Genomic DNA, 13,432 nt, shown 5'->3' on the forward strand with positions numbered 1-13,432 from the left:
AGGAATGCCCATTCTCACCACTGCTGTTCAACATAGCACTAGAAGTCTTAGCCTCAGCAACAGACAACAAAAAGAAATAAAAGGCATTCAAATTGGCAAAGAAGAAGTCAAACTCTCTCTTCACAGATGACATGATACTTTATGTGGAAAACCCAAAAGACTCCACCCCAAAATTGCAAGAACTCATGGGAATTCAGCAATGTGGCAGGATATAAAATCAATGCATAGAAATCAGTTGATTTCTATACACTAACAATGAGACAGAAGAAAGAGAAATTAAGGACTCGATTACATTCACAATTGCACCAAAAACCATAAGATACCTAGGAATGAACCTAACCAAAGAGGTGAGGATCTGTACTCTAAAAACTACAGAACACTTATGAAAGAAATTGAAGAAGATAACAAAGAAATGGAAAAATATTCCATGCCCATGGATTGGAAGAACAAATAATGTTAAAATGCCTGTGCTGCCCAGAGCAATCTACACATTCAATGCAATCCCTATCAAAATACCATCAACATTTTTCACAGAGCTGCAATAATAATCTTAAAATTTGTATGGAAGCAGAAAAGACCCTGAATAGCCAGAAGAATGTTGAAAAAGAAAACCAAAGCTGGTGGCGTCACAATGCCAGACTTCAAGCTGTACTACAAAGCTGTGATCATCAAGACAGTATGGTACTGGCACAAAAATGGACACATAGATCAGTAGAACAGAATAGAGAACCCAGACATGGACCCTCAACTCTGTGGTCAACTAATCTTCGACAAAGCAGGAAAGAATATCCAATGGAAGAAAGACAGTCTCTTCAACAAATGATGTTGGGAAAACTGGACAGCCACATACAGAAGAATGAAACTGGACCACTTCCTTACACCACACACAAAGATAAACTCAAAATGGATAAAAGACCTGCATGTGAGACAGGAATCCATCAAAATCCTAGAGAAGGACATAGGCAGCAATTTCTTTGACCTAGGTAGTAGCAACTTCTTGCTAGATATGTCTCCAAAGGGAAGGGAAGCAAAAGCAAAAATGAATTTTTGGGATGTCATCAAGATAAAAAGCTTTGCACAGCAAAGGAAACAGTCAACAAAACCAGAAGATAAACAACAGAATGGGAGAAGATATCTGCAAATGACATTAGATAAAGGGCTGGTATCCAAGATCTATAAAAAAAAAACTTATGAAACTCAACACCCAAAAAATAAATAATCCAGCCAAGGGATGGGCAGAAGACATGAACAGACATTGCTCCAAAGAAGACATACAGATGACCAACAGACACATGAAAAAATGCTCCACATCACTTGGCATCAGGGAAATACAAATCAAAACCACAATAAAATACCACCTGACACCGGTCAGAATGGCTGAAATGAACAAGTCAGGAAACAACAGATGCTGGCGAGGATGTTGAGAAAGGGGAGCCCTCTTACACTGTTGGTGGGGATGCCGGCTGGTGCAGCCACCCTTGAAAACAATGTGGAGGTTCCTCAAGAAGTTGAAAATAGAGCTACCCTATGACCCAACAATTGCACTACTAGGGATTTACCCCAAAGATACAAATGTAGTGACCCAAAAGGGCACCTGCACCCTAGTGTTCCTGGTAACAATGTCCACAATAGCCAAACTGTGGAAAGAGCCAGGATATCCATCGACAGATGAATGCATAAAGATGTGGTACACACACACATACACACACAGAGAAACACATACACACAATGGAATATTACTCAGCCATCAGAAAGGATGAATATTTACCATTTACAACAATGTGGATGGAACTGGAAGGTATTATGCTGAGCAAAATAAGTCAATCAGAGAAAGGCAATTATCATATGGTTTCACTCATGTGGAATATAAGAAACAGCACATAGGGGAAGGGAGGGAAAACTGAATGGGAAGTCTTCAGAGAGGGAGACAAACCATAAGAGACTTTTAACTATAGGAAACTGAGGATTGCTGGAGGGGAGATGAGTGAGGGGATGGGGTAATTGGGTGATGGGCATTAAGGAGGGCATGTGATGTGATGAGCACTGGGTGTTACATGCAACTGATAAATTATTGACTACCACATCTGAAACTAACGATGTACTATATGTTGGCTAATTAAATTAAAAATATCCATCAGTTAACCACAGTTTACAGAAACATAAAATGGTTCAAAGACAGTGAACAGGGCTAGGATCTGACAACTCACAAGTGTGTGCTATAAATGGCACAAATTTTCCACTCAAACACAAAACTCTCTACAGACTTTTGATCAATCAAAGAAAGATTGTTCTTGTTCACAAAATGAGGCTGATCTCATTAAACTTGGCTTCATTTTTTTTTTTTTACAAAGGTGCTATAAGAGTGGTAATTTACCTTTTAGGCCTTCTTAATATTGCTTTGCTGGAGGTTTTCGTAAGGAAACTCAGACTGGATCACAAAACACTCGAGTCTAGGAAGCTAAGCCAAGAACTTGCATCAGATTTCATGTGCAGTACCTACAGATTTGGGTGAATTCTTCTCTTCTTGAGATCTCCAAAATATCTTAAGATTCCTTAGTCTGCCAGGAAGCGACCATCCTTACTCACTTGTAAGGCTTGGAAACTGTACGTAAAGTACCAGACCAGTTTTGCCAAGAGGCTCTCAAGCCTCAGCTCCGTAAGGTCAACCTTAGCTCCGCAGAAGTGTCTGGTCCTACGTGATTCAATGAGTGTCCTTCCCAAATATAACATTCCAGTCAAAGTCTCAGTGATTCCAATCACATCCTCTTAAGACAAAGACACAGTCTTATTGAACCTGTGAAGGTAACTATATGCCATGAAAATAAGAAGACTCAATAAAGTTTCAGAAATCTTGAGGCATCAGGCAGGGAGAACAGGATGTCATTCAAATCATCTTTCTAGATTACAAATCAGAGTCTACCAAGTTGTTATAATTTATAGAAATGTTAGAGGAAAGAGGAGGAACTTCCTTACACATTCAGAAAACAGCACAAAAGCATCAGCCGTATTCCAAACCAAACCCACAGTCAACCCTTATCAGTTCTGCCAGTCCTATGTAATTAATTAATCCTTGTTCTGCTTGATCTTAAGTTAACAGTCTCAGGAGCCCACTGTTCCTCAGCTGGAATCTGGAAGTCCTGACTCAGCCACTGGTGAGGCCTCCGAGACTTAAAATGACTATGGCTCATTTACTACTAGTAAATTTCATTTTTTTAAAGATTGATTGATTGATTGATTGATTTGAGAGAAAGAGAGACAGTGCATTGAGGGGAGGGGCAGAGGGAGAAAGAAGCTCCAGCAGACTCTGTGCTGAGCATGGAGCCTGACCCGGGGCTCGATATCACGACCATGACATCATGACCTGAGCCAAAATCAAGAGTCAGACACTCAACCGCACTCAACCGACTGAGCCACCAAGGTGCCCCCTTACTGCCAATAATTTTCAAAAGTGAATGATCTGATGAGTTCACTACAAGAATAATAAAACTGACTACGGTTTAGTTGTTATTGTGGCTTTCAACATAAGATAAAAAAAGTCAGTCCAAGTGGGTTTTACACAAAATATCCATAAACATAATAATGAACACTATTTTCAAAGAAGGAATATTACATCTAATCTATAAAAATGGATGAACATAATCTTCACAGAGAAAGATACCTTCAGACAGAACATGTAATAATCTTGACATGGTGCCTCATGACTATGCTAAGGCTTTATTGAGAATATCCAGTAAAGAGACCCTCCCATCCTGGAGGGGACCCGAACCACCTGAACACTGAAAAGACTCCACAGGCTCCTGATAGGAGTCTCTAGTTGAAAACCACTGGCTGAGAAAACGCTAAATTCAAGCTAAAGTTGTGACAAATCTAACCTCTTAGATAATAATTGAAACTCTGACCAATAGCACTGTATTGTTGCTCTAACAGGGGAAGCAGGTGGGGACGCAGACGGACAGAACCATCTCGACGGCCAGGGCACTCATACATGTCTAGATGCTGCCTGCGCAACCAGAGTTCCTGAGATCCCTGTGTCGGTGACGTTTACCCACACAAATTTAACCTAAGGAAGGCTGGCATCTCTCTGCAGCAAATTCAAGTAAGAAGTAAAAGTATATAAACTTCAATCATGGTTAATAACATTTCAGTATTTGATTTTACTTACGAACGACCTATGTATATAAGGATGTTAACCAACTGAATCCAGTATCAGCCCAAGATTTTTAAGACATCTAAACATCTAGAAAGCTATCTTCAAGTTGGAATAATTACTGTTGAAATAGAGTGTGTCAGAATAATGATTAAATTTTAGTTAACTTCAATTTTGCATTTCATGTAATATTAAACATTTGGTAAAAGTAAAGCTAGCTTGCTCAATAAGTAAATCTGCATGGGTTTGGAAAAAAAAAAAACCCGAGAAGTCACAAAATGTACCCTCGTATTATCCTTAACACTGGAAACTCAGAGAATACATAGTTTGTTTTTATTAAAACCACAGTAAACTAGTCTTATTTTCCAAAGAGCTGTCTAAATTTCGTGAACCTGAATTCTTAAAGCATTTCCAAATTGATTTCGATAGGAATAACTTTTTTCCCCATTGAAAGTATTACAGGTTAAGTTTCTTGAATTTCTAGGAATTTTAGGAATTGAACTGAATTCATAGAATCATTATTTATCTATAAACCAATGAGAATAGAGCTCTATTCAGAGACTCTATAATCTAATTTGGTAATACCATCGCACGGTAGGAAAATACCAATAGTTTACCAATAAGAAATGAAGGCCTTTCTGCACGTAAGTGTATGGACACAGAGACAAAGCTGAGAGCTTTCTTTCTGAAACGTCAGCGGTGGATGGAACATCAACACAGAAACACAAAACTTACCACTTCCCAATGGGCATGAAGCACTTCACTGATTTGAGCAGAAAAAAAGACAAAGAGAAAAGAGCAACAGACCAAATTCTCTAGTTTCATGTAACAGAAACAATCTCTCATAAACCATAATCCATTCACGGAGATGGCCAAATGGCCAGATCACGAAACCAAAAGACTTCTGCACCATAATCAGGCGAATACTCCCAAACACTCCAATCCACACCCGGCTACTGATGGACAAGGGTTTGGAGCATGAGACCAGGAGTAAAACTCACTAGCAGCCAAGAGCAGAGCCCAGGGGCCGGGGGGCTTCCCTCCCTGGGTGGAGAAAACGGAAATCCCAATCCAAGGTCCAAACTACCCAGGTCAAGGCACCAACTGTGAAAGACAAAAGTGCCCCGGACAGTGAGGGAGGTGATTTTCTTCCAGCAATTCTAAGAGACGGTGCGCAGATGAGGGACGGTTCTCTCTGAAGTGGGGGAGCTAGGTTTTTATCTCAAGAAGGCAAAGAATGAATCTTGCAGACGAAGGGGAGTGAGTAAAGCGGTAGAGTTTTTATTAAGCAAGGATACAGAAAGAACTCTCAGGAGTGAGAGGGGTCCAGATGGGGTTGCCACTGAGGGTTTCTAGGGCCAGTCTTTTATTGAAAACTCCACCAGGGAGCCTGTGGCCCTGGGATTCCAGTGCTGTCTCGGTCTGAGCAGGGACAATTGACAACACCACTCATGACTGACTTCTTGGAGGTCTGGTCATGCTCTGTGATTACGCTGCAGCTCCCTAACACCCAGGTCAGGTGGTCTGATCTATTGCCTCATCTCCGGTTCACCCTTTCAGAGCCTCGTCAGGGGCCCCCTATCTCTCCCTGCCTAAACCTTAACCCTTTTCTTACTCAAAGCCAGGAGGTGAAAACCTGGAGTTTGGGAAAGAGAGAATCATGGAGGAAGGTGAAGGCGGGCCTTATGAGAACACACATCAGCCATTCCCCAGAAGGCCGGGGCTGAGGGGGCTTCCTCACCAGCAGGGGATCTGGGACAACAGGGCACCGGGAAGGGCCAACCCTGTCCGGGGAGGAGAACAGCACAGCACTTGGATGTGGCCCCTGCCGGTGGCGGGCTGGGCAGCAAAGCTGGCGGCCCCTCTGGAAGACCTGCTTGGTGAGGAGCTGGGAACGGGGGCCCCCGAATAAGGCACCGCGCAGAATGACTGGTAACTCAGCTTCTCCCTTAGCCTTTCAAAGTCCGGACATGGGACCCTACACCCTCCTCACACGTTTCCTGTCTCCACGACTGCCAAGGCATTTAACAAGTGTTTAACCGATAACCCATCTTTATAAATAAATTTCAAGTTCTCACCTCGTCTCCTGTAAACAAGAACTGGACTTTTGTCATGACTTTCACAATTTTTCAAGTTTGTCCTATTTATATTCCTCAATTTTTAATCACTGATTCTGGCCAAAATGCTGAGGAACAGCCAACGACTCCCACAACACGTTATCCCGACGTGCTATTTTCTGCCGCGTCCGGCCGGAACGCGCGTTCTGCGGTTAGTCTCTTGTTTCTCGCTGAAGAACTTGCTGAAAAGGCACCTAAAAATCCACAGTATGATTCGTGATCCTGCTGTTTCTTACTTTATAAAGCGTCATAGGATTAAAGAGAAATAACTTGGCACATTTAAATTTGCATTTTTAAAAGCCCTGCCTGAACAGAGGAAGCACTTTTCTCACATAACCACAATCACACAACAAAAAACGAAAGTGGTGACCACAAGGCCTCGCGCTGAAACACCGCCTCCCTCGGCACCGGAAAGTCCCGGGAATTCGAGCTGAAAACCCATCATTTAAATGGTGGGGAATTGAGGCCCAGAAAACAGCAAGTGACTTTTAAAGGGAAGCTTCGCGGGATAATCCTGGGAGCGTCTCCCTGGAAGTCTTCGACCGAGCGTTCGTGTAACATGCCGTGAGTGGCACCGGCTGAATTCTGGTGACGGGGAGGTGAGTCGCGAGCAGGTGGATACGACGGGCCCAGGTGAGGCAGAGCTCACAGTCCCCGCCCCTCTTCCCCGCCTGCCCCGCGAGTGGCTTCAGTCAGCATCATGCAAATTTCCCTTTACTCCCAAAGCCACTCTTACGGTCACCTTAGGATGTGAAAATCTGAGAGAGTCCGTATGTCTTTATTGATCGCAGTCTGGGGAGTAGGTAAAGAGTACATATAAAAGAGTGCCGACAGATATCTCCACGTCGGAGTAATGCATCCTCAAAAAATCCAGAAATCCTCATGGAGGGCCTTAGGAAACCCAGCCACCAGCAAATGCTTGAACGAGGGGCAGCTACGCAGAAGCATCGTCCCCCCGTCTTCATTTTCAAACTCCTTGCGTTCCCTTACTTCATTTTGAGAGCCCCTGGGGAACGGATAATAGCTACGCCGTGTGTGCTTCCCAGGGGGCCACAGATTCAATACTTCCAGAAGTCAGAAAGATGGTCGGCCGGGGCTCATCCCGCAGGAGTGACATCACGGACACGCTCAGCACCCAGGAGGGAAACTTACAGAAAGAGCTCCGGAGGCCTTGGGTTCTCATGGTACAGGCCTCCTGTGGAGCCTCGGTGAGGCTCAAATGTTACTAAATTGAGAAAGGAGATGGGGAAAAATAGGACAACTGGAAAAACGGATAAAAGTCCTAAAATATGTCTCAACTGAAGAGTATTTTAATTAAAAAAAAAAAATTCTGTCTACGTCCTCTTCCAGGATAATGGAGTAGGAGTTCTCCGTCTGCCCCCAGAGAAGTACAGCTAAGAGTGCTGGACGGAACTCACACAATAAAAACTGAAAGCTTCTGAACAGTGGGAAGAAGAGGCATGCTAGCTGGGGACTTCGGGACCGAGGAACAACACTGTGGTGAGGTCCCTGGGTTTTCCTGACGCTTCATGGATTCCAGACTTTGAGCAGAAGAAGCCACAGCCAAGAGATCTGGTTGTAAGTGTTCACAAGAAACATACTGAAGCATAATGGCAGGAAAGTGACATCAGGGCAAGGGAAAAGATACACCAAAAAAAAGCTGAACAGAAGAAAGTTGCTCAACTATTCAACCGAAATAAAATGTATTTTATTATTTTATTTTTAAAGATTTATTTATTTGAGAGAGAGAGAGCACATGTGAGTGGAGGAGGGACAGAGGAGAGAGAGAGAGAGAGAGAGAGAGAGTCCTCGAGCAGACTCCCCGTTCAGCACCGAGGCCTACGCAGGGCTCAGTCCCAGGCGCCCCTGAAATAAATCGTATTTTGAATGCATACCACAGTGTGCACAGGGAGAGGCTCTGGGGCTGAGAGCCCACTGAGTGACCTGGGATGTGCGGGTTCACTCTGTGTGCCTTAGTTTTCTTATCAGTAAGTGGTTTCTGCCCTCCATCTGTCTGTGTCCAAAGTCCCCTCCTCATAGAGACACCAGTTGCCGCGGGAAGGCCAGCATGACCTCATTTTAATGTAACTAATGATATCTGCAAAAACCCTCCTTCCGAGAAGGTGACACGCGGAGATCTGAATCTTGGGAGCACACTTCCGACCCAGTCCAGGGCCATCCTGCAAAACAACCAGTCAACGTCCTTCCAGAGCCTCACGATTACAAGGAAAACATGGCCTCGGGCCCTCTCTCAGGTTGGAGGAACGGAAAGAAGACGGGGAAGCTAACTCAGTGTGAATCCTGGGCTGGATTTTGCCCCCAAAAGGGACATCGGAGGGACCAGCGGGGACTGTGAACAGGGTCCGTAGAGCACCGAGGAGCGTTACCTTCTTGGTTTCCATCCCTGTAGTCTGGTTGTGGAAGTCGCTAACATGAGCGGGCGCTGGGCGGCGGGTATACAAGAACTCTCCACAGAGAGTTTTAGACATTCTGTAGGCCTCCAATGTACTTGAAAAGTTCTAAAAGTCATTATGGCTGTGGGGACGCCTGGGTGGTGCAGTGGGTTGAGCGTCTGACTCACGGTTGCGGCTCCGGTCTTGCTCTCAGGGTTGTGAGATGGAGCCCTGAGTTGGGATCCTCGCTCAGCGGGGAGTCAGCCTCGCTTTCTCCCTCTGCCCCTCCCCCTGGCCCACTCACGCGGGCGTGTGCACGCGTGCTCTCTCAAATAAATAAATAAAATCTTAAAAAAAAAAAAAGTTGTCCACACACCAGATCACAAAGCAATTCCCAACAAATCCCTGAGACCTGGTGTCAAACCAAGCACGTCCAGCACAAGGGTATCGCATCAGAAATCAGTAACCAGAACGCAGCCACAACGCACCCCACGTGCATCGGGGAGTCAATCACGCATCGGGGCGAGAGAACAAATCATAAAGGGAATTGTTAGATATGTCAGATGATCAGAATGAAAGCCTTGATGAGATAAGGCGAGGACGGACGGACTCCTGTAACCTTCGTTGCACGCGTTACCCAAAAAGCCCAAGAAGGAGGAAGCCGAGTGTCCAGTGCAGGCGGCCGGGAACGAGCGAAGAACACCCAGTGAGCAGAGACGTGGGCAAGAACGTTTGCTGCAGCAGACTCTCCAGGGTTAAAAAGTAGACACAACCTCACAGCGCTCAGAAGGGAAAGAGAGCCTGGGATCTGTTCGCAGGAGACCGTCCGCAGCAGTGGCGACGAAGAGGGAACTAGAGGCACGTGTATGACGCAGAGGAACCCCAGAAACCAACGGCGACGTGGAAACGCAAGGCTCGTGGACATGCCTGCCGTCCAATAGTAGCGATGTGTTTTAAACACACACAATACCTGAGAAGGGGTAAATACCCGCTATTGATCCACCGCGTCAGGCAAGTACAGGAGCTGGCCTGGGAGGGACACCATGAGCTTCAGGGGGGAACGAGCGGGAACGAAATGAAGGGTTTAGCTTAGTCTGTGTGGTTGCATTTTACAGACAGAATGCGCAGACCTGAAGCAAATACCCCCCGCAGCTCACGTCTGTGTCCTCTCAGCGGAGCCGCTGGGGGTGTCTGTCCCGCGGCTTCTTCTCCGGTGTGTTCAAAATCCTTCCTAATTGCAACACAGTCAACCACTGGGCCCATATCTGTGGTTATCTTTTAATCTCTTCCAACGACCCGAGCGTTCCTTTACAGTTCTGGAAACGGAGCATCTATCTCTCTATGTCGCCGGGAGTCAAGTTTCCAGAATCTAACAGAACGTCGGGGCGGCTTGTAGGAGCCACGGGGAGGCTTCCCAAAGCCCCTTCACCTCTGTGACATCCTCGGGCCGTCTGGGTTGGCCAATCCAACACCCTCCCACTGAACACATCTCCTCAAAGTAAACGCGAAGTGTGGCCCCTGCTGTTGTCCCCAGGCACCGGTCCCCGTGCCGGCCAGCGCTGCCTGAAGAAGTGCCGTGCGGGCTCCGCTCCGAGCTCGCCTCCAGCCGGCAGCCAGACAGGCTTCACCAAACCCAAGTCCTGACCCCTCCTGGGGTCGACGCTGGGACTTCCTTCCCTTCTAGGGTCTTACTAGTTGCAAGACATCCCCTGTTTTTGCTTTTGTGCTGTGCTGGGTCTGCTGGAGCTGGCCGGCCTCCGTGTTTGAGGCTTCACGCCGACGCGAGCTTCCCGGGCCGTCCTAACAAAGTGCCACAACATGGGCGGGATTATGGCCTCGCAGTCCTGGAGGCCAGAGGTCCAAAATCAAGGTATAAGCAGGGTGGGTTCCTTCTAGAGGGTTCTGACGGAGGATATCCTACCACCCCCTCCCCCAGCCGCCAGTGGCCTCCGGCCCTCCTCCGCATCCCGTGGCTTGTGGCTGTGACACTGTGACCTCCTCGGCCCCCCTCCGCATGCCTCCTCTTTCTGCTCCCTGGGTCCAAAGTTCCCTCTTACAAGAACACGGGTCGTTGGCTTGTGCTCACCCCAAGCCGGGTGACTTCATCTTGAGTAAGTGACATCTGCAAAGACCCTAAATCCAAACGAGGTCATTTCACAGATACCAGAAGATAAGACTTAAACATCCCTTTTATTAACCCCCAATATTGCCAAAATGACCTCAACCAATAAAAGATAAAATGTCATTTATTTAATCAATAAATAAAATTAAAAACAGGTCCTGTAGCTCCGGGTTGAAGTGTCCACAGGCTCCACTGCCCTGGGATGGCGCTACCCGTCTCAGGATGGCGCGTGGGGCCTTGCGCGACGGGACCCTCGTTCTTCCCGCGGCCCCCTGGCTGTCCAGCGCTCACTCCCTCCTCCCCCGAGCAGCTCATCCTCCATCCACTGCATGGCCTCGAACCTGGACATTTCTGCTCAACTGCTGGGTGGCGCTAACAGCGCGAGAATTGTTTTAACAGATACGATGGCGTTTGTACAGTTACGGAAGCATGTCGCCTTTCACAACTGTGCCCTTGGGAAGTTACGTGCTTAGGACGCTGCTCAAAACATTCTGAAACCCCCCTTTTAGAACTGCCTTCAAAGACGTCCGAAGACAAAGTGGTATCGTTTCTAACTCAAAGCAGCATCAACAACTCCTCAATCTTTCCTGTCCTTAAAGAGACAAAGATTCGTCACTGCTGAGAATTGTCGCAAGATTAGATCTCACAACTGATGAATATTTTCAAAAACAGTAAAAGCCCCCACAAAGTAAAAAGGCAAAAATAACCATTTTTTCAACTCATATCACATGTAGCTTATTTCCCAAATACAGAATTTTTACAAAGCACTAAAAAAAGGCCAATAAACTCATAGAAAAAAAAGATGGTTAAAGGCCTTGAGCAGATAATTCATATAAAATGAACTAATCACGCAGAAGAAAGCTGAATCCACACACGGACCGTAGCAATGCCCCAGGGGGGCTGGCTCTCCCCCCACACGGATCGTAGCAGCACCCCAGGGGGGCTGGCTCTCCCCCCACACGGACCATAGCACCACCCCAGGGGGGCTGGCTCTCCCCCCAGACCTGCACCGGAGAGAGCTTGAGAACATTCCGAGGGACGAGTGAGAAGGCGACTTGGTAATATTATTGACATAGCGTATACGCTGTTGGTTTGCAAACTGGCCCCGGACTCGGAGGCTGGGAGAGGCAGAAGGGCACCCCAGACAAACAGGAGGTGGGTGTAAGGGCCAGGGAACTCACCTATGGGGCTTGTCCTGGGCCCCAAGGCGAGGAGGTCTCCACCTGCCACGACTTCGAGTTTGTAGAGAAGCCTTAACGGGGCTCAGCCCCATTTGGATGTCCTCAGTACCGCGCTGCTCTCTGAAGATAGCCCCCTGAAACAGCATCTAACAGGAGGCAGAGCGAAAGTTCCAAGGGCAGCGCAGGGCTGGGCGGCCTCTCATCGCCCATGGGGGTCAGCAGCTGGTCACCCTCCCAATGACCCCCCCCACATCCCTGTGACCCAGAAACCACCCCACAGATATATTTACACGTGCATACAATGACTTAGGTGCAAGGTACTTCTTTGTAGATTACTTGTTACGGAAGATGGAAATAACTTAATTGGCTCCCTGCGGGACTGGCCAATTAAATGATGTTTCATTTCGTAAAACCAAGTTCTCAAGCACTCATATGTCACCAAGTGTAAAAAAGCAATGTGTAGGACAGCTTATAAACTTTATATTATGTTTATAAACCGTATGTGGTGTAAAGGGGGAGAGAATGTATAGACAGGTAATGCATACAGAGCAACCTCTGAGCCGGGGCATACGTGCTTCTGGAAGAGCTGCCCGAAGGGGCTGCTGTGGGGCAATGCACGGGGAGAGATTGTGCCTCAGGACCTGGGAGCCCGTGAGCACGGAGCCAGCCCCTGCTGCAGGCATACTCCACCCCTGCTGTCCTCTGGGGCCTGGATTTCATCACGCTGACCATATTCAGATGGGCTTTCCACAGGACGGGTTCCAAAAATGCTCTGAACAGCTTCACAGCTTTCTGATTATTTAAATAATCTTCCTTGGTTACCACCATGGTGACATTTATAATTTTTACATGAGTTTTTTTGATGACACATGTTGCTCTAATGTTCCCCTGTCTTGATGTAGAAATCACTGACAAAGAAAAAGTCTTACTTCTTCCACTGCTGACTTGGCGTCCGAGGAGCAATAAAATAAATCACCGTGGTAATATCCTTTCAACTATTTCTCATAACGACAGAATTAAACTCAACAAGATTAAAATATATATCCGCTCAACAGGACCTCATGCTTTTTGAATTAAACCCAAGGATTCAGAAATAGTTGATGGTAGGCTACTTCTGTGTGTGTGATTCCAACTTTCCATGATTTTTTGTGTGTCTATTCCAAATTCAGTACTGTCAGGCAACACACTCTTATAAATCATTTTCCATTTATAAAATTACCAAAGTTTAACTCAAATATATTCTACTGCTTCATTTACAAATGTTTATGACTTGTTTACAACATGCTACATAAAACAAAGACTGTCTTAGGCCTACTCTTAAAACGACAAAGGAGAGAGAGGAATATAAATAAGTAAGACTAACCAAAAAAAAAAAAACCCCAAACCCCATAATTATCGAACCTTATAGTGGTCTGGTTATGGAAAACACTTTCCCGGTCTTCCAGTTTTTTCAATTGCCCCATTTCGTGGGT

The sequence above is a fragment of the Ursus americanus genome, chromosome 19 (assembly GCF_024610735.1).
Source record: "Ursus americanus isolate L20-20 chromosome 19, mUrsAme1.1.p, whole genome shotgun sequence".
NCBI classification, from domain to species: domain Eukaryota; kingdom Metazoa; phylum Chordata; class Mammalia; order Carnivora; family Ursidae; genus Ursus; species Ursus americanus.